This window comes from Palaemon carinicauda, chromosome 24, assembly GCF_036898095.1.
Source record: "Palaemon carinicauda isolate YSFRI2023 chromosome 24, ASM3689809v2, whole genome shotgun sequence".
Lineage (NCBI taxonomy): Eukaryota > Metazoa > Arthropoda > Malacostraca > Decapoda > Palaemonidae > Palaemon > Palaemon carinicauda.
Window position 1 is genome coordinate 96,301,869 of NC_090748.1, and position 21,381 is coordinate 96,323,249.

Genomic DNA, 21,381 nt, shown 5'->3' on the forward strand with positions numbered 1-21,381 from the left:
GCGAGCGATGCTGGTAATTTCCCGGAGGGCAAGCAAAGCCTTTTGGTCCCCCAATGGTTGTTGCGAAAGCTGAAAAAGCTTGGCTATACGGTGGCTTGCAATGGCGAGTACTACTCCAGAAGGTATGCTTTGAGGGCGTCTTATGTTATTGTGGTGTCTCTTTGTTCGCAAAGCTAATCAAAGATTTCCGGGAAAGTGTCCTCAGGGATCGCCACGAGGACATACAGTAGTCTGCTTTGAAGCTTGAGCGAGTCACGCCCTTGATGTGGAACTGGACTTCGTGGAATGAAAACCTGCGAATGCCTCTGTACTGGCGAAGGGTGGTAGTTTCATGGGTGTGGCGTTAATAGGAAAGTCAGGGTCAGAGGGCAGTATCATCATGTAACTAAACTTTATTAAACAGAAATCAAGATTATATACAAGAACTTATGAACAAGAATATCACAAACATTCAAACAAAATAAAACATGAACTACCATGCTTACACAGGTTGGTCTATTATCAATGCAAGGAAGAGCGAGTGATATACAAAAAAGCAAAACTTTTGCAGTGTACAAGAGTGTATGAAACACGTGCTGTACAGTTCTCTTCACTTTGCATGGCCATTTAAATTCACTAGACCACCTTCTCTCTCTCTCTCTCTCTCTCTCTCTCTCTCTCTCTCTCTCTCTCTCTCTCTCTCTCTCTCTCTCTTTGCCTAATACAAGAATTAAGCTTAGTCAATACAGAGCCCCACTATTAATTAAGGAAAAAATTAATGAATACTTGGTTTTCTTAGAAGAATGTCATGTCCATTTAAAAGAAAAGTATAAATTACTGTCTTTTTCTCAACATTTGTATACACACAGTAAAGAGGGATATTTCAAAAGCATTACTTACCAAAATTTTATGAAGTTTTTTTTTTTGAAGTATTATAGAATATCTGCAGCTAGGTACGTGTAGGCTCCAGGCATCCGGGATGTACACGAAACTATTAATAGTAAAAACAAATAGCTTGGAAAGTTCTGTTCCTATTTTGCTGGTACAAATTTGATGGTTAATTTCTACTATATTATTATATAGTCTTGATTTTCTTTGAGGAATGACATTGCATTAGTTATTAAGGTAGAATAGTTATAATTGTTGATGGATAAATATTTTTTTTCCTCTTTGCTAAGTATCATATCCACTCGGCCCTATAGTTGGTTTGCTGTACTATAGGCCTATATTTTTTCTTGCTTTGAACATAGATTATACTGTACATAACTAAGGGTAAGAACTATCCAACATTGTACTAATGATCTTTTGTTCAGATTATACTGTACATAACTAAGGGTAAGAACTATCCAACATTGTACTAATGATCTTTTGTTCCCCAGGTCCCTGGAGGCAACGAACGATGGATCAGTCAAATTCAATGTAGAACAACTCAAATATTCCCTCGAATTTTCTCTGACAACTCCAGGATGCAGTTTCCCAATACTGTTGTAAATGGTAAGGATGTGTATCATTTACTTTCTTGCCCTGAAAGCATATGAGAAGATCGATAGTATAAACAGAGCTCATTGATGTCTTGTCTAGCCCTTAAAAAATATCCATTAACGATATTTTGATGCTAAAACTTAGATTGAAAGGATTTTTCAAGTGTTTTTTATGAGGTTGAAATAACTCCTCATTCAACTTTCTTGCATTGTGGCAAAATGTTGGGTTGCTCAAAAAATGCCCTGAAGGGAAATACCAGCATAGTGTGGTTTGATTACAAACAGAGGTAGAGTTTTTACCATAAACTTCCCCTTGCCTAGTATAATTCGCACGAAGTTTAGTTTGTTCATCTTATTCAAACGAAGTACGTTTAAGGTTACACATTTTGTAATATAGTAATCGTTTTTATTAAAAAAAAAGATAAACTCATCGATGAGTTCCATGTTTGTTCCTACACAAATGCAAACCTAAATTCTATTAAATGTTTGTATAATTAGGAAAAATACACATTACTTTTTAATCTCGGATTTTTCATAAGTGTAATTTTAAAAGTCAATTAGCATAAAATACTCTGTTAAGTTAGTATTCATTCATTTTATATAAGATGTCACAATGTCCTGTCTTTACAAACATGAGATTAGCTTAAAGTTGGACTTTGTCTACCAAATGTATATTAGTCTATTCTGACAAAAGTTTATACTGGAATTTTGTCTTGTATTTAAGTATGTGTATCTTATTTATTAAACTATTAAGAAACGTTAAATCAGGAGGCATACTGGGGAAGTATATGTTCAATATATTCAAGAAAAATTAAGGCTAAATATTCCACATTGAAGTAAGTTTTGATTTCTATATATAACTATTTTTGCAAGTTCTTCACCAGTTATCACGCAACTTTCTCAAGTCCAAAAAAAGTCCCAAAAACAAATGAAAACACGTCTGATTTTATAAATTCCGGTAGTGTAGAAAGCAGAACTATTTTTACTCGTGTTGAAAAAAAAAATATTAAAAGGTTTGAAAACCTTTGTTGGAATAATAAATCCATTTTTGCTGCCGATGAGAAAGAAACAAAAAAAAAAGTGTGACAGCCAATATTCCAGTTATATACAACAACAGATGGATCAGTTAAAACGAGAATATATCCTAAGAGATACTTCCAAGTGTTTCTTAGTTCCTAGTTCCCAATGGCTCTCTTCATGCCTGGCTCACCCAATAAACGACCCAGATTCTTATCCGATAAGGGGTCAGCTTCTCCTGCATTTTATTCTTTTTGTTGTTGTCTCTAGTATTCTTATATTGTTGCCTTTATTTCTATATGCTGTAGTTTTTTTAGTTTAGTTTATTCTCCCAACTCTTCCAACATTCCGCAGTTAAGTTTTCCTTTTGTAAGAAGGAACATTCTTCTTGGCATGCATTCCTTCTTGCATCTGCTATATTTTCCGTTGTGCTTTATATTTCACTGAAATATTTCAAATTTTGGTAAATACTGTATTATCCTCCACCTAAAACCAATTGACATACTTTCCATCCTTTCTTCTAATGGCAAAACATAAGAGAAAATCTGCCATTTCTATTATGAAAGAATTTCCTCCTGGAGATATTTACCCCTCCTGGAGAATGGTACTGTTCAAAAACAGTACCACTCTCCAGCTACTATTTTATGCTAACATTTCTATTTGTGTACTTTTCATAAATGAAAATATCTTAAGTTTTTCTGATTGAATACTCATTTCTTTTTAAACATTCCTTTGCCGTTTACTGTATTGATGTCATCTATGACTCTTTTGAAGAATTTAAGGCCAATGAAGTTCATTGTTACTTTTTGTGTCCCTCCCTTTGTGGTCGATTGGTACTTGAGTCCTCTACAAATGATGATATTGACTGACTCAAATTTCGTATCCTGGGAATGTCCTTTCTGCTTCAGTGTCTGTGCCTGTCTCATCACAGCTCTTGGTATTCATAGAAACTGTTGTTTCTTGATTTCGAAGCTCATATCACTTCCATTTCCAGCATTGAGGTTCTTGTTTCTGCCTTCACATATTCTTATTCTGTTTCGACAACAACTTGGTTACTCTGTGTACAACACTATCTTAACAACTACACGTTCTAGTTTGGACGACAGTGGATTATTGGAATCAAGTTGCAGAAATACTAATCAACTCAAGGTTGTGGAATTGTCGCCATAAAAACTAGAATGATACAAAATCAAGGCCTATACTGAAGAGTAAATGAAAAAAATTACCACAAAATTGGAGTGGTGCATGAAATCTTAATATAAAAAAAATTAATGTGAAGAAAAAATTCGACCAAGGGACTATCTTGGTTGACTAGATGTGGGCCAATGGAAGGACCTCTAAAAGTAATTGTTGACTTATGCCACCGATGTCTACACTTTCATAGACTATTGAAACATTAACAATAAAAGGTTATAATCATTTCCTAATTACGTAGTTACTAGGAGATAAATATACAAACTTTTTTATGCGAAAACCATTTGCTTAGGGGTAGAATGAAAGAATCAAGAATTTGAAAACAGTAAAAATAAGCAACTATGGGTGATGATTGTGTTTTTACTTTATAATTAAGGTAACGCTATAAGCACCTCACCTTACCTTGGGTAACAAGGTGCCATATCTTCGTCGTGGGCTGTCAATTGCCTCCAGCTGGTTCTGTCTCTAGCTCTCTGTATAAATTGTCGAGCTGTTACATTCTCATTAACATACTCCAGTAAGCTATCCAGAAAAATTTTCCTTTGCCGGCCTCTTGCTCTTCTCCCTTCTCTTACCCGTAAGGCAAAAATAAATTTATATTTTTTCTCTTTTCCCAGAAATTCCAATTGCTTCCTCCTTATCACTACTAAAAGTGATTTCTATTGATTCACTCTTCTAAATACTTCCCCATTTGTTACTCTCTCAGTGCATGGAATCTTCAACATTTCTCCTGTAAAACCATAATTCAGCTCCATTTATTATATTTTTCAAGCTTTTGTTTAATTATCGATATTAACTGCTATTTCTGATTCCAATAAAGGTTGGTAAATTAGACGAATGTCCTTGCTGTCAATATCTAAACTCTTAACTTAGAAGTGTCTAACTTTAATCAAATGCCTTTTCATAGTCTATAAAAAACACAATAACATCTTTTCTGTATCCCAATTGTCCTCTCTGTTAACACGTGCATGATGAACATTGTATTTCTGGTACCTTTCCCTTCTGTAAATCCATAAAGTTCTTCTGCAACTTTTGATTTTATTTTACTTTTTTATTCTACTTAATACTACTATTAATATTATTTGTATCCCATTATGCTCATTAAGCTGATATTCCAGTGTAGACTGCACCATTTGGTTCCTTAGGGATAGCAATGAAGATGGACCTGTACATCTCCTTTGGAATATATTTTACAATTTTTCTTAATTCGTATTCCTACTTTCCAGTAACATTTCTGTTGTTACCCCATCATAGCCAGGGCTTTTTCCTTTCTTGAACTTCATCAATACACTTATTATCTCCTCTTCTTGTAATTCTGGGCCGTTCATTGGTATATGTGACCTAGGTCTACCGCCTTTATCATCTTCAAAAAGATCCTTCACATATTCATCCCAACGTTTCAGAACATCATCTATCTCCATTCTTAATCACGTTCCCTCTTGTCTCTTACTTTCTTCCTATCACTTCTCTTACTTTCTTGTGCATACTCTCATACCTATGATATCCTTCCAATTCCTCTACTTCACACTGTTCATTGGTCCAGTTTTCCCTTGCTCTTTTACATTCTAGTCTGATTTCTAAGTCTAGTTCCTCATATCTTTGAGGGTTTCTTTCTCTGTGGCTGCTTCTTTCTTTCATCTCATCAAGTATGACTTCAGTCATCCAATTCTGACGTCGTCTTATCTGTTTGGGTACTAGATCTTTAGTTGGTTCTTTTAGGGTTGTTTGTAAGATTCTCCAGTCTCTCCTCCTCCTCCTCCAACTCCTCCAGTGGTTCTTCTCTATTCAGTACTTCATACGTGTTTGACACTCCAATTCCATGAAAGCTAATTCTTTTAGTTGTTGGTGTTTTACTAGGAATTTTGAACTTTCTTCTACTTTTCTTTTTATCAATCTCTTTACTTGTACCCTTAGTAGTGTTGCCACCAGCACATGGTCGCTGTAGCAGAATGTGCCTAAATATGTCTTTGAGTCCTGTACAGCATTTCTGAATCTTTTCTTAAATATAATGTATTAAATTTTATTTATACATTTGTTTCATGGTAATCTTGGAGATTTTACTAACTTTTTGGAGAGAAAATTAAATAAATTGCACTAATGGCATACGTACCGCTAACACCATAGCGACATATTGACAAAAAAATAAATACAGGGATTCTTATCTTAAGTGTACTTTATGATACCTGCGACAGTGTAGCCACCTATTGGCGAAAAAAAGAAACTGGGGCTGTAAAAATTATTTCGATAAAGTATATACAATGCGCCTTTTCTAAATCCATAATAAATAAAGCATACCTCTGCCTGTAATTAATAATAAAATCGTACACCAAATATTATTTCCCTTCTGCAGTATATTTCAAATCGAAATTTCAAGGAAATTAATTTTTCCCCTCCACTTTTTGGCGATGAAGTTGGAAGGGTACGGTTGTTTGCTTAATTTGATTAAAAATGAAGCATGTTCTTGCCTTTGATTAGTGTCAGAATGTTCTCTATTAAGTATATTATATATATGAAGCCTTATTTTCTTTGTAAATGGTCGGGAAGTTGAGATATTTACGAAATATTACTAATTTTTCACTATTAGAAAATAAAAAAGTGAACGCTGAGGCCATCTATTGATCACTATTGGAAATAATTTTGACGATAGCTTTTAGACACGTAACTTCAATACTACATTATTTCCTTAATTTCATTAAAAACGAGGCATTTTCTTGTCTTTCATTACAATCATATTGCTCTCTGTTAATTCATTTATATGCAGTTAAGCCTATTTTCTTTTTAAATGGTCGGAAAATTGAGATATTTACGAAAAATTACCAATTTTTTTCAATACAAAAATAAAAAAAAAGTGAACGCTGAGGCCATCTGTTGGCCACTATCGGAACCAATTTTGACGATAGGCTTTGAGGCGAAGTATTCATAGTTGGTTATTTTCGTTAATTTTATCGAAACTGAGGAATTTTATCGTCTTTAATCAGTGTCAGAATGCTCTCTATTAATTTATTTATATGTAAATAGTTCTATTTTCTTTTTAAAGGGTCAGGAAGTCAAGATATTTACGAAATATTACAAAGTTTTCACTTATAGGAACATAAAAAAGTGAACACTGAGGCCATCTGTTGGCATCAAAGGAAACTAATTTTAGTTGTCTTAGTACTCAATAGATGACGTGGGGGGTATGTTTTGCTTCGAAAATCAAAGTATTTAGCGGACTGTTTTCGCTTTATATAAAATTATTATTGGCCTTTTATGTGTCTTTATTGCTATTTTCACTATATTTTTGCATCATATATTTATATATTAGATAGTATTTGTCTTATAATGAAAATAATCTATTCAAAATATTACTTAAATACGTGATCCGATACAGGAATTGAAGTTTAAAGGAGTTATACCTAACAATTGAAGAAAACGTTAATCTAGCCACTCGGTAAAATAGGTATAACGTAAGTAAAAAATAATTTGCCCGTATCGATAGGTTTATTTTTATAATAATTCGAATTAAAATGCGACGTATATGGGAAAGATATTAATTTCAGCTTATGTTTAAATTACTAACGTACCTTCTCATGCTAAATAAAGAATATAATACTACATCATATGCAAATTATGCTAGAATTAAAGGATTAGTTATTATTGTAGTTTTTTTTTTTAATAAAAACTGCCGGAATATTGTGCTTTTTTTATAGATGACCTTACTATTGAAATGGATGAGTAATAATGTTATAACAATAGTATCAATAGCACTTTCTTATGGAAATTTCACTAGATACGACATACAATAGCTTGGCTTCTCTTGGCTGTAGTTTGTCTTTCAATGTCGAAATAGATAATGTTGTAAAAACTGCTGGCTATCATTGCTTTTATAAAGAAGAGCCTGAATGAACATTCTGTGAATAAACTTGTGATAAACTGTGTTATTGCCAGGGTTAACTACTGTAACTCCATCTACCACAGTTTATCTAAGGGCAACTTAAGAAATTACAAAACATAATAAACAGAGGACAAAGACATAATAAAAAGTGTTCCACCCCAAGAAAGGATCACTCCTATACTAACTGATTTACACTAGCTGCCTATTAAAGCAAGAATTGAGATTAAAATATGTACAACTACTCATTAAGTTTTCAAAAGCAGACGTCCATATTATATAAGAGATTTTTCACATATTGTGCAGTCAACAAATCATGTCAACACGGGAGTAGTTACAGATGGTTTCAAATTATTGGAACCTAGATATATGTCTACTATATGCTCTAGAGCCTTTAAATATGCTGCTCCGAGACCATACAATAAGCTCCCACTAGACAACCGAAAGACTGGAGATATTAAGGATTTCAAAAGGAAACTGAAGACACTTCTGTCCTCTAAGTACTTTGATAGTATAGATTTGACAATAAACGAGCAATACACGGTGTAAAATGCTGAATGCCTTAGAATACATGTAATTAAAAGGCTGTGAAGGCCCTCTAGAGAGTAGGATTCCCCTTCTGTATAGGACCAGAAAAGCGGCCCTTAAAGATAAAGTTGAGTTATTTTAAAAATATTTATTGTATACAAGGAAAGGGTTATTTGATATATAAGTATATATTACTAATAGATAGTCTGATTTACAGTAAATACACAAAAAGACTGATTATATAAATAGATGAGACAAAAATAGTCCAGCGAGTAAACATTTTCTATTTTTCTGTTAGTGAGATATCTGTAATATCTTGTAAAAATCTCAACTTTCCGACCAATTAAAAAGAAAATGAGGCTATATAAATGTAAATGCATTATTAGAAAATATTCTGACACTGACTAGTATACTAATGTGTTCGCCTAGCATTTAATGCATGGCGGCAGATCGATCTCAGCCCGGGACCGTGAGATTATGCTGTTTACTAGGGAGGCCACTGCCTGGCTGAGGTTCTGGTAAGCATCTATTCAAATGAAATTGGAACTAAAATCAGACACCTTTAACCTTCAATCAAAGGCAAGAAAATGCTTCGTCTCTTAACAAAATCAAAGAATATAGTGTCCCGTCGAAACTTCGTTCTTTAAAGCTACGCACGAAATTATTTTCACGTTATTTAAAAAGAAAATAGATGTTTATACATATAAATGCATCATTAGAAAACATTATGACACTAATCAAAGGCAAGAAAATTATTCGTTTTTAACAAAATCAAGGAAAATAGCGTACCGTGATAACTATACTTTCAAAAACTACATACGAAATTATTTTCAACAGTGGCCAACAGCTGGGCTCCGCTTTCCTTTTTTCTTATTTTTTCCTAGTAAATGAAAATTGTAATATTACGTAAAAATCAACTTTTTGTTCTTTTACTAAGAAAATAGAGGTTTATACATATAAACGTATTATTAGAAGATATCTTAACAATAATCAAAGGCAAGAAAATACTTCGTTTTTAACAAAATTAAGAAAAATAGCGTACCGTGGAAACTACGCTTTCAAAAACTACATACAAAATTATTTTCAACAGTGGCCAACAGATGGCCACAGCATTCACTTTTAATTTTTCTTAGTAAAATAAATGTAATATTACGTAAAAATCAACTTTTTGGTCATTAACAAAGAAAATAGAGGTTTATGCATATAAACGTATAATTATAGAATATTCTAACACTAATCAAAGGCATGAAAATGCTTCGTTTTTAACAAAATTGAGGAAAATAGTGTATCGTGGAAACTACGCTTTCAAAAACTACATACGAAATTATTTTTAAAAGTGGCCAATAGATGGCCTCAGCATTCACTTTTTTTATTTTTCTCCCTGTAAAAAAAAATTTAATATTACGTAAAAATCAACTTTTTGGTCATTTACAAAGAAAATAGAGGTTTATACATATAAATGCATTATTATAGAATATACTAACATTAATTAAAGGCAAGAAAATGCTTCGTCTTTAACAAAATCAAGGAAAATAGCGTACCCAAGAAACTGTACAAAATTATTTTTGATAGTGGCCAACAGATGTCCTCAGCGTTCACTTTTTAACTTTAATCGCAGTGAAAAAATTGTAATATTACGTATGAAAACATTCAACTTTCAGATCATTTACAAAGAAAATAGAAGCCTATACATATAGATGTATTATTATAGAATATTTTGACACTACTCAAAGGCAAGAAAATGCTTCGTTTTTAACAAAATCAAGGAAAATAGCGTAACGTGGAAACTACGCTTTCAAAAACTGCATACGAAATTATTTTCAACAGTCGCTAACAGATGGCCTCAGCGTTCACTTTTTTTATTTTTCTCTCGGCAAATAAAAATTGTGATATTACATAATAGTCAACTTTGGGGTCATTTACAAGGAAAATAGATGTTTATATATATATATATATATATATATATAAACGTACTATTAAAGAATATTCTAACACTTATAAGGCAAGAAAATGCTTCGTTTTTAACAAAATCAAGAAAAATAGCGTACAGTGGAAACTACTTTCAAAATTCGCCAACAGATGGCCTCAGCATTCACTTTTTTTATTTTTCACAGTTAAAAAAAAACTTGTAATATTACGTAAAAAATACTTTTGGGTCATTTAAAAAGAAAATGGATAATTATACATATAAACACATTATTAAAGAATATTCTAACACTAATCAAAGGCAAGAAAATGCTTTGCTTTTATCAAAATCAAGGAAAATAGCCAACCGTGGAAAGTACGCTTTCAAAAATTGCATGCGAAATTATTTTCAACAGTGGCCAACAGATGGCCTCAGTGTTCCCTTTTCAATTTTTCTTGCAGTAAAAAAAATGTAATATTGCGTAGAAAATTCATTTTCAGGACATTTATAAAGAAAATAGAGGTTTATTCATATATTTCCATTAATAGAGAATATTCTAAGATTAATTAAAGACATGAAATGGTCGGGATTTAATAAAATCGGGGAAACAATATAGGCTACCACCTAAACTAACTTTCCAAAATAAGAAAAAAAGAATAAAAAATATACGAAATTATCTCCGATAGTGGCCAATAGATGGACTCAGCGTTTACTTTTTGTTTCATTTTAATGGCGAGGAAACTTCGATTTCCTTGAAACTTCGATTTAGAATAAACTGCAGAAGGGAAATGCTGTTCGTATATGATTTTTAATAGATTTTTAATTAAAGAACTTTTCAAAGTTATTTACAGGTGGAGGTAGGCTAATCTTTGATTATTATAGATTTACAGAAAAGCTTATTATATTTACTTATGGGAATGGCAATTTTTTTGACAGCCACAGTTTCCTTTTTTCGCCAATAGGTGGCTATACTGTTGCGGGTACCGTAAAGTACATAAATGCCATTAATCCAATACATTCTATTTTTGCCTACAGCGTTTTCTGTACAATAAAGTAATAACTATCATCATTCATAGTTTCTTATTTTCCCCAATAGATGGATATTGTATTTCCTTTACAATAAAACAGTCAAAGTTAGGGTCCCACAGATTAGATATCCCGTAGTGAGTAGTGCCATAAGTGCATCCCATGTGATGGACTGTAGGCATTACCTAATGGTCTTCCCAGCATTCTTTAAGACCTTAGTTGGGCTTGATCTATGTTTGTCAAATTTAACTCCGTTCCTGCTTTCTTTCTTCGTTCTTGCTCTCCAACCTTTTCTAACATTTATTTCGTAGGGCAACTGATGGGTTTTCCTTCGGTGCTTTAGTCGTTGAATGGTCTCATAGACCCCAACATCAGGCTAAATAGACCTAGTTCATAAATCCATCCATTAATTAGATTATATTTGATATATGAATCTTAGATATATAGCCAAGTGTTGAGGCCTCTGGAGTCATCCAGTGCCCCAAATCCGATTAATTGATTGATTGATTTGTAGAATCATGACCAAATGGTCCAATCCTGGAGCCCAAGATGCCTTTCTGTACCAATGTGTAAATGCTCCGCAGAAAACCAGTCAAATGGCAGCATGGTGTTTAAGTTAAAGGGGTACAACAGCTATATGAAACCAATGAAGTATAGGAGTTATATAAAAAAAAAAAAAGCTAGGGACAAAACGGATGCTGCAAGCATCATTTAGTAATACATACAGTGTCCATTAACGCTTCTATGCACGTCAAATGACAGATTAGAAAGAATAGAAAAACAGTAAGGAATGATAGAAAGTTTTAGTAAAACTTAAAAAGCTTTATATTCACGAGATAGTATCTTTTTGATCTACTTTAAACACTGGAACGAAATGGAGAGATGAGTTTGTAATAGTATTTTGTGAGAGTAAAGAGACTAATGTGATGAAATGATGATACCTACTAGAACTACTAGAAAGTTTTGTATTTAGAATGGTATTATTATTATTATTATTATTATTATTATTATTATTATTATTATTATTATTATTATTCTTATTGAATTAATGAGTCATTGAAAATTATATTCAAATCATTCCTATAATGAACTTTGGACATTTCTCTCTCTCTCTCTCTCTCTCTCTCTCTCTCTCTCTCTCTCTCTCTCTCTCTCTCTCTCTCTCTCTCTCTCTCTCTCTCTCTCTCCCCTGTGCATGTGACAGGCCACCTGGGCTCTAGTTTTCTGATTTTCGTGAAAGGGGCAAATAGGGAATAACCCCCAATATTCGACTTCGTTTGCTGGACGATACCCTGTAGTACACCCCCACGAGGATGAGAGATTGTAGTTGTTCATCAGGAAAGGGGACGTCTGGCATCATTGAACCTTAAATACATACTCAGTGCTCCCATTGTACAAGCAAGGAAAGTTTTAGTTTTGAGCGCTGTGTTTCAGAGGGACCATGGCCTTGCAAGTCTTCACTTACACCTTATCAACAAAATCCTTATTGGTAAATAATGTGCCATAAAGTTTGATTTGAACTTAGACGATTTTCGGGTGTTGTTACTAATTGCTTTGAAATTATAACAATAATTGGTCTCTGTGTTACTTTTATATGATTACCTAGTCTGTGGTAATGTTTTGGTAACCTCACAGTAGGATAACCCTTAGTTATTTACACGCTACATTTTCTAATGCTTTCTGATCTATCCAATCGCAGATGAAGAGGACATCAGCTAGATTGGCAGACAACAGGACCTTGGTTGACCTAGAACAAGAAGCATCATACTAATTTCTTCAAATTATGAGTTATCCTTCTAGGTGTTTAGGCAATATGGTGGTGTAAGGTCTGGCATAGTTTGTGTCTATTGACGAGGTACATCAAATGAATAATAAGGCCAAGGTTTATTCCAGGGAGGCACAAAATGATGGCAGGCAGTTTCAATTGAGGGATACAGGTTTTCAGGCAGAAATGTCTTCAGCTCTAGATATCTGCTCCATTAATAGAGACTTAACAAAACTAGTGATATCCCCAATGAGTATATTTTCAGACAATTGAAATCAATTGTTGTATATCATGTGAGGATCTGTTCCTCCTGAACCTAAATCACAAGTTGCATACCTACTGTTCAGTTCAACCAGATTGACCTACCTGCAAGTAGTAAGCAATACAAAAAGCCAGTAACAACCTTGATATGTAAACTTTTCTGCTTTTGGCTTAATCAAGTAGACTATGACTAGGCTCGAGACCTACAGATACAGACAGATGGTATAGAGTGTTCCAATTTTGTTGCAGTAAGGCTGATTTTTCTTCTATTGATACTAGAGGACAAATCCTGACTTAGAGGAAGCTGTGACGGGCCGAGAGAGGGTTGTGAACTCAAAGGCAGGATGCAATCAACTGAGTTGTTTATTAAGGAACACTCTCCTTTATATACAAAAACCTCAAGGCAACAGGACATAACCTGTTCGAGAGACAGACAATGTTACAGAGCAAAACCGGAGACATGATCATTCAGGTTCTTTTTAATGCGAGGGAAGAGCGCAGATACAAGCATAATATATACAAAATAATTATGTACAATTGTGTGACACACGGTTGGTACATGGCTCCCCCCCTAAAAATGACATACTGTACATGTTAAATAGGGCGCCCTGATCTGGAGAGGCGAACTGTAGGCGGGTCATCTGGCAGAAGATAAGCAGGTTTTAGACGATCAATGGAGACCCAGTCTTTTTTGCCCCGAATGTTTAGTAGGAATGCTTTCGGACTGCGTCGGATCACAAGGAAAGGGCCCGTGTAAGGGGGCGTCAGTGGTGGCTTGCCAGTGTCGTTGCGCAGGAAGACGTGCGTTGCAGAGTGCAAGTCCGTTGGTATGTGATGCTTTGCTGGGGGCTTGTAAGTCTGGCGGCACGGAGTAAATTTTCCCACGACGTGACGTATGCGCTGGAGATCGTCGGAGGAGGTTGTAGAAGGAAAAAATAAGGCAGGGACGACCAACGGGTCGCCATACACCATTTCAGCTGCCGAGACGTCGAGGGCGTCTTTAGGAGTGGTCCTTAGTCCCAGGAGGACCCAGGGAAGCTGAGTAAACCAGTTGGAATCCTTGCAGCGGAACATCAAAGCTGCTTTGAGGGTGCGATGAAAACGTTCAACCATTCCATTGGCAGCGGGGTTGTAGGCCGTTGTCTGATGTAGGGTGATGCCCAGGAGATTCGCTAATGACGTCCACAATTGAGAGGTGAAAGTGGTTCCCCTGTCAGAAGTAATATGCTCAGGGATACCGAATCTTGAAATCCATCCAGAGAGTAAGGCAGATGTACATGAGGCGGACGTTGCAGTTTCCATGGGAATGGCTTCAGGCCAACGAGTGGAGCGGTCGATGACGGTAAACAGGTAACGATGTCCTTGTGATGTGGGCAGGGGGCCTACAACGTCGACGTGAATGTGTGCGAAACGACGCTGAGGTTGAGGAAAGGTGCCCACTCCTGAATCCGTGTGTCGATATACTTTGGAAGTTTGGCAAGTACAGGCACGGACCCAATCCTTAGCATCCTTAGAAATGCCGTGCCAAATGAACTTCGCCTTCAGCAGCTGTGCAGTAGAACGGCACGAGGGATGTGAAAGGCCGTGAATGAAATCAAACACCTGTCGGCGCATGGGAGCAGGAATCCAAGGTCGCGGTCTACCAGTACTGACGTCACAGAGGAGGGTGGTGTTGGAGTCTTCGAGGGGAAAGTCTTCCCAACGGAGGGACGTGCAGGATGTCCTACAAGCTTGATACTCTGGATCCTGTCGTTGGGCTTCAGCCAGGGCGTTGTAATCCAATCCCAGTTGAACGGCAGCCAACGTGTTTCTTGACAGGGCATCGGCAACGGGATTCATTTTCCCAGGGACGTATTGGAGGGTGCAATTGTATTCAGCCACGGCGAAGAGATGTCGGCGTTGACGGGCGGACCAGGCGTCAGACTGTCGAGTGAAGGCGTGCACCAGAGGCATGTGGTCTGTGCGAATGACGAAGGGCGTACCTTCTAAGAAATGGCAAAAGTGACGGACAGCCAAGTGCACAGCCAGCAATTCTCGATCGAAGGTAGACTAACCCGATTCTGCCTTGGACAGTTTTCTGCTAAAGAAGGCCAATGGGCGGGGCGAGCCTTTGACCACCTGCTCGAGTACTGCACCAATAGCGACGTCGCTGGCATCGGTGGAGAGAAGGAGAGGGGCGTGTGGGATAGGAAAAGTGAGAGCCGCAGCAGTTGATAGGGCCTTCTTTGCATTTCAGAAGGCTGCTTCTTGAAGGGGACCCCACTTCAGGTCCTTTGGCTTGCCCTTGAGGGAGGCGTAGAGGGGAGCAAGAGTGGCGGCAATGGCTGGCAGAAAACGGTGATAATAGTTGATCATGCCCAAGAATTCCTGCAGAGCTTTGACGGTCGAGGGCGCGGGGAAGTTCTGAACGGCTGCTACCTTCTCAGGGAGGGGATGGACTCCTTCAGGAGTAATACGGTGCCCTAAGAACGACACGTCGTTGGCACCAAAGGTACACTTGTCGTACCGGACTACAAGGCCGTTTTGTTGCAGACGGTCGAGCACGATGCGCAGGTGACGGAGGTGTTCCTCTTTTGAGGAGGAGAACACAAGTATGTCGTCCACATAACATACACAGAAAGGGAGGTCCCCTAAGATGCCATCCATGAGACGTTGAAACGTTGCCCCAGCATTACGAAGGCCAAAACAGGAGTAATTGAAGGTGTATGTACCAAAGGGAGTGGTGATGGCGGCCTTGGGGATGTCTTCTGGGTTCATAGGTACCTGATAATACCCCTTCAGGAGGTCGAGCGTAGAGAAAACCTTCGCTTTGTGCAGGTAGGAGGTCACGTCGGCAATGTTTGGGAGGGGGTAGTGATCCGGTTCTGTTTGCATGTTCAGGCGCCTGTAATCCCCGCACGGACGGAAGGAGCCGTCTTTCTTCAGAACGATGTGTAAGGGTGACGACCATGGGCTGGAGGCCTTTTGGCAAAGACCCATTTCTTCCATTTCGGCGAACGTCTGTTTGGCGGTTGCCAATCGTTCCGGTGCCAGACGTCTGAATTTTGCGAAGACTGGGGATCCCGTCGTCTTGATATGGTGATAAATACCGTGCTTGGCAGGAACCGTGGGCGTTTGGCGAAGTTCTGGACGTAAAACTTCCGGGTACGACGTGAGGAGGTGGGCGTAGGCATCCGTGGGTGCGCTGATGTGGAGAGCGAGGTTAGAGGGGGCGGGTTGAAGAGGTGTCGACAAGTACGAGTCTGCGTTGACCAATCGTTGGTGGGCAACCTCGACCAGAAAGTGGAAATGAGAGAGGAAATCCACACCGAGGATTAGCATTGTGACGTCAGCAACGAGAAACTTCCAATTGAATTTACCGTTTCCGAACGATAATGTGAGGTTCTCGTAACCGTAGGTGGGTATCGCAGATCCGTGGCAGCTACCAAGCGGACGTCGGCAGATGTAGACAGACTACGTTGTGCCTTGAAGAGTTTCCTTGGCAAAAGAGAACGACAAGCACCCGTGTCTACCAAAAATCGCACGCCCGTTCCTGCATCCTGTAAAAAGAAAAGATTAGAAACACGGGAGGCCACCGCCACAATCGATGGCCTACTTACACGTTTTTTTTTTTTTGGCCACTGACAATCCTTGGCACATTTCTTCGCAGTTGCCCCGAATCTGAAGTGGTAGTAGAAAAACTGCGGCGGATGGAAGGTAGTAAGTGGCTGTAGAAGTCGTTCGTTGGGGCGCGAGCGATTGGTGGGTGGTGGGCGGCTTTGTCGCCGCTTCGGCACGTCACGGGGTAGGCGTGTATGTCCTACGGCATTCATGTCAGCTTCGGTTGACATTGAATAGGCATCCTCGTTGTCAGGGGTGGAGGCGTAAATGGAGGTCTTGAAGTGGCTGTCCATAAGGGCGTCGGCTTTGGTCATCAAGTCCTTTATGGGTAAACTATCGACATCGGGTATGGCAGCGCGTACAGGTTCGGGTAAACGGCGTATCCAAAGGGCACGAAGTAGGTTCACCTCACGAGGAGAGCCGTCTGCGGCAGGTTGAAGGCGAGCGATACTGGTCATTTCCCTGAGGGCAAGCGAAGCCCTTTGGTCCCCTAACGGTTGTTGCGAGATCTGAAAAAGCTTTGCTATACGGGCGGCTGGCGACGGCGAGTACTGCTGCAGAAGGTATGTTTTGAGGGCATCATACGCTATTGGGGTATCTCCTTGTTCACAAAGCCAGTCGGATATTTCTGGGAAGGTATCCTCGGGTATCGCCGCGAGAACATAATCCGCTTTGGTGGTTGAGCGAGTCACGCCCCTGATACGAAACTGGACTTCTGCGCGCTGAAACCAAGCAAACGCCTCTCCGCTGGCAAACGATGAAAGTTTGAATGGAGCGGCCGCAGCACCAACTGCCATAGAGTCCGCCATAGTACAACGATGAAGGGGCAAGGGGGTGGGGGTGGAAGGCGGTGGGAGCGAGTCGACTTCCGGGGTCACCAATGTGACGGGCCGAGAGAGGGTTGTGAACTCAAAGGCAGGATGCAATCAACTGAGTTGTTTATTAAGGAACAGTCTCCTTTATATAAAAAAACCTCAAGGCAACAGGACATAACCTGTTCGAGAGACAGACAATGTTACAGAGCAAAACCGGAGACATGATCATTCAGGTTCTTTTTAGTGCGAGGGAAGAGCGCAGATACAAGCATAATATATACAAAATAATTATGTACAATTGTGTGACACACGGTTGGTACAAAGCCTTTAGAGCAGCAACATTATGTGAAGTTTTACGATAATGTTAAGATTCCTTGACATCATGCATGTAGGTTATTTAGCAAGATTTGGGAAACTGAGAATTTTCTTTGGGCACTTCTGCAGCCTCTGTGTAGCTTTTATTTGGCAACATTATTCAGATGATAGTGATAGTCAGTGTTGTCAAAGAATGAACTTTTTTTCCAAATCAACTCTATTACAGTTCATGTTTCGAAATGACATAGAAACTTCTTAATTTTTCAAACAGTATATACTATGGAGAATACTTTTTAACTATTTAAGTGGAATCTGTCTCAGATCCTGAAGTCGTGCAAAATTACCCAATATATTTCTTCAGGAGATTAATTTACTACACCTCACGCTAAAGATGTAAAGATGGTATTTCTTTTTGTGGCTGGCTTGTGATATAATTCAGCAAGCTGTTTTCACATGGCAGAGGTTGGTCGGCTGTGGACATGTTTGCTCCAGCTTGGTGACAAAGAATCAATCAGTTGCTAGTCTGAAGACTGTACATCTGCACCAAATATTCTCGATGTTTGTACATCTGCACCTAATATTCTCGATGTCTGTACATCTGCATCTAATATTCTTTGTTTGTACATCTGCACATAATATTCTCACTACATCGACCATCAGCCACAAGTTAATAAGAACAATCTGTTACCATGCCTAGGAATGGCCATTCATCTCTATTTGCTAATGTCATGCGTTTCCTGTTAACTGGTCAGGAGGAGAGGCAAATCGCCAGAATAATACATCACCTTGGTTGTGACAGGCTATGTTCCATGTATGATGTAAAGTTTCAGATGAATGGATAGATCAGATAAACATGAGATTTGACAGGATTGGCTCCCTCTTTCGATCTTTGGCTTTTAAGTTTGTAGATATTTTAGTCTTTGATTTTAAATTGTATCCAACTATTAGTGCCAGTCTACGTTTCCAGAATTTCATTTGTATAATGTTATGTAGAAATAAAGTTTGTACTTATCAGTGCTACTGGTCTGTGTAGGTCTTTGTTTCTAATTCTAGTGGTGTATTAGATTCTTTATCTTCCACCTCCTCTTAACTCTGGCTTTATTCAAGCTCAAGAGATGTTGTCTTATGAAATAATGAACTCGTAACACTTTTTAGTACCAATACAAAAATCTTGTTTGGCAGTCCATGATTTTCTACTTCATAAGATAACTAGTAGACATTTTTTTAAGGTTGGTATCATGACTTATACAAATCCCAAGTTGTCTCCTGTATCCATCAGATATTCAATAACAAAATGTGGCTTTAAGATTTATGACTGCCTACTTAAATTGTAAAATAGGTAGATGATTAATAAAAAAGTCATTCCAACACATTACTAGTACAAGACCCTAATTGGTGGAAACAAGATGGGCATGCTATTGATTGTTTATTATTTTCTGTATAAAAGACATAACGTTGTCTGTTGACATTTGATGTCATAAATGTAGGCATAATATGATTGATGGGTTTGTGGTAAAAGCTGTTTTATAGTTTAAAAGTTTAGTTTTGGTGGGTGTATCTGAATTGGTCTTCAACAATTTTTATATCTTCAGATACTGAAAAAGTATTCAGAATTTCTAGCCAAGCTTTTATTAGTTCTTTGATAGGTGTAAAAGCTGAGTTTAGTAAATGGAATTCACTACACATTTCTTGTGATTTATTCATGAACTTATTTTAATTTTATTACATGTTGAACGTGGTCGTCTGCTTGAATGGAGTGATTATATGGCCACAATTGGAACGTTGATGTACACCAGACTCAAAAGTCAGGAAGAAAAGCATACATTCTACATTCTACATAAAACAAAGGGCAGCTTAAGAAACTACAAAACATATTAAACAGAGGAGCAAGTTTGATAAAAGATGCCCTACCCGAGATTGAACTACACTAGCTGACTATTAAAGCTAGATTAAGATTTCAAGATATGTGCAATGGCTTATCAAGTTGCCAAAACCGTACGTCCAAAATAAAGAGGAGTGCTACTCTTCGTGCAACCAGCAAAACACGCCATGATAATAGTTACTGACAGTTTTAAGTTATTGAAGCTGAGATGTGCCTTTACTGTAGGTTCTAGAACTCCGATTAGACATTCTAAGGACTGGAGATATCAAGGCTTCCAAGAAGTGGAAGACACTTGTTTTCGAAGTACTACAACAACGTGGAGAGACTCCAAATACGTAAGAATGTATGCGACAAACAAATTTTGTAGGTCCTTCAGAGCACAGCCCTTAAAGTAAAGTGTAGTAAGTAAGTCATTCTGAAAATAGGTTCATACAAACGTGTTATAATGAGGCTCTAAGTATATTTTCCTTGTTTGTTTTTCAATGAGATTAGCTCTTAAAGGTAATGGCATAATCATATTGTTGACCATTAGATTTTCCATTTGAACTTCAAGACTTTTTAAAGAATTCATTAATTGATTCAAGACTTTTTATACAATTCATTACTTAATTCAAGGCTTTTTAAAGAATTCATTATGTAATGCAAGACTTTCAAGAATTCATTATCTATTTCAAGACTTTAAGAATTGATTATTTAATTCAAGACTTTTGATATAATTGATTATTTAATTCAAGACTTTTGATATAATTCATTATTTAATTCAAGACTTTTTTAAAAAAGCATTATCTAATTCAAGGCTTTTTAAGGAAATCAGTATTTAATTCAAGGCTTTTTAAGAAATCGTCATTTAATTCCAGGCTTTTTAAAGAATTCGATATTTAAATTCAATTCGATCCTTATAATTTCAAACTAGATAAATTTGTATTAGTTTCTAACAACTTTTGGGCTTATTTTGTGTCTTGACATCTTGTGCTTTTATACTTAGAGCCTTATATCTTAATCTCATTCTCGTCAATGTATTAGTTTCTATGAAAAATGTGTTCAAATAAATTAATATTATACAAGGTAAAGCCCCTTAATCATAAGATAGCTTTTCAGGACAGTTATTGTTACAGAATTGAATATGGCGTTATTATCTAAAGGATAGTTTATTAGATTTGTAATGCTGTTTTAATTAATCAAAAAGTTTGCTTGAACTTTTCACTTGATTTTTATTTCAGTGTTTGTTGTATTTTCACGATAAAAGAACAAACTTCTTGTTATAATAAGTCTTAAGTTATACATCTTGACAATGTACCTTCAACTAACCTGATTCTGAAATTCTGGTTCTTAGTCTGCTGAGGTGCAATGGGTTCATTCTTGACGTATTTACTGTTAAAATATGCTGTTTTCTTCTCTGGGTACTTCTGTTAATCTTTCTTTGTCGAAAGTTTTTGCTTTCGTTAAAAAAAACTTTGCATTTGCTAATATTGATTTAAGCTTCGTATGTGGATTTTTGCTCTATTGTCCTAGGCTTTATGCCCTATTTAATCTGATTATAGCATGGATGTTACTTTTCATTTGAATTTTTTTCTAAATTGGAGGATTTTTGTTAGTCTAGTCAGAAGTGTTGGTCTTCTATAGGAGTGAATACACTCAATGATAGTGTAAGACATTATTGTCATGAATTATTGAGTTTCCCTCCTAGCTATTGTCCTTTAATTACCGAATTTTGGTAATATTAACAAAGTTCAACTTTGAA

At 37.0% G+C, this 21,381-nt stretch overlaps 1 long non-coding RNA gene across 1 annotated transcript in view; it reads left to right on the forward strand.

Annotated features, from left to right (window-relative positions):
* Positions 1-7,334, forward strand: part of LOC137618222 (uncharacterized) — a 28,274-nt gene extending 20,940 nt beyond the window's left edge. The window contains exon 3 of the long non-coding RNA XR_011039755.1: positions 1,359-7,334. This is a non-coding gene — a long non-coding RNA (uncharacterized lncRNA). The remainder of the gene's footprint in view (positions 1-1,358) is intronic.
* The last annotated feature ends 14,047 nt before the right edge of the window (positions 7,335-21,381 follow it).